Below are 1,423 nucleotides of genomic sequence, written 5' to 3'. Positions count from 1 at the left end.
TCAAGAGCTAGAGATCTACCGTTCTTATTTCCCATCTTAATTTGGTATTTTAGGTTTATACAATTTTTTTTTTCTTTTCTTTGAGGATGCAGGTTTAAATTGACCTTCCACCAAATTCTCTTTGCAGTCAATTTATCCTACCAGTCGCACTCTCTCAACCACACAAACACCAACGCTTTTTATTCCTAAGCCTATCCAGGATGGGTGCAAAACCCTCCAACACAGCTTGGAAGAACGGACAAAAAAATAATCTACGCCCTTCTTCAATTAAGAAAAAGAAGCTCTGTTTTTTCTTAGCCCGTTCCTTCCACTGGGACTTGAACCCAAGCTGTTCTTTGGCCGGAAAAACATACAAAGAAAAATCTACGCTCTTCTTTGATTAACAAAAAAGAAGCTCCGTGTTTCTTAGCACGTTCCTTCCACTGGGACTCTAACCCAAGCCAGAAAACCTTCCAACACAGCTTGGAAGAACGGACAAAAAAAAAGAATCTACGCCCTCCTTCAATTAAGAAAAAGAAGCTCTGTTTTTTCTTAGCCCGTTCCTTCCACTGGGACTTGAACCCAAGCTGTCTCCCGTGCACCTTTTACGCGTTTCACAACCTCACAATTTTTTAACTTACCTGACCCCTGGTCCGTTGCATTGCGGGAACCCGTCAATCCACCTCTGGCAGACGAAGGCAGACCTAAGATGCTGGCCCAGCGAAGAAATTCTCTTCCCAGGACTTTCTTTTCCAGGTCCCCCTAAAGGACGCTGGCTTGTCGACAATGCAGCACGTCCTCCTCCGTCAGCCAGATGGCGGGTATGAGGGTCCCGGGTTTCGGCACCAAAATGTTAGGGTGTTGCTCGCTCTAACTTATTTTGCAAGAACCACACTGGAGTCAAGCAAGTCATTTTAGACACCTGCAGGCGGAGAGTTCACTCGTCGCTGTGCTTACAGCGATGGTCGAATGAAGTCTGACTCAGGCCTCGTCAGGTGCTTATTTATTGAGAGAAACAGAGTGGGGTTGAAAGTGGGGTTGAAAGTGGGGGTGTGGGAACACACAGGATAGGGTGGAGACGCACCCCTGCTGATCAAAGCATAGCAGGGGGCCTTTTACGACTTTCTGTATACAAAGCAACTTTGATTTCTTCCTCTGCAGCTAGTCAATAAGTTGAAAAGATCTTACCACTTTGGTCAACTACTTTTGTCTAGACAGGACAAGCTAGTTAAACTATTACAGGTTACATTCCAACATAATCATACGATGAAGATATTCTGCAAACCCTAACAGGCCTCCACTCCCATCTTCTTTCTCAGCTCTGCACTGGTCTTTTCCTCCCTCATTGACACACCATACATCCATCTGATCATCCTCATTTCTGATTTGTTTAGTTTGTCTTTGTGTTCTGTTTTCAGGGCCCATGCCTCACTTCCGTACGTCA

This window comes from Syngnathus typhle, unplaced genomic scaffold (assembly GCF_033458585.1).
Source record: "Syngnathus typhle isolate RoL2023-S1 ecotype Sweden unplaced genomic scaffold, RoL_Styp_1.0 HiC_scaffold_28, whole genome shotgun sequence".
NCBI classification, from domain to species: domain Eukaryota; kingdom Metazoa; phylum Chordata; class Actinopteri; order Syngnathiformes; family Syngnathidae; genus Syngnathus; species Syngnathus typhle.
Note: the sequence above shows the minus strand (reverse complement) of the source record.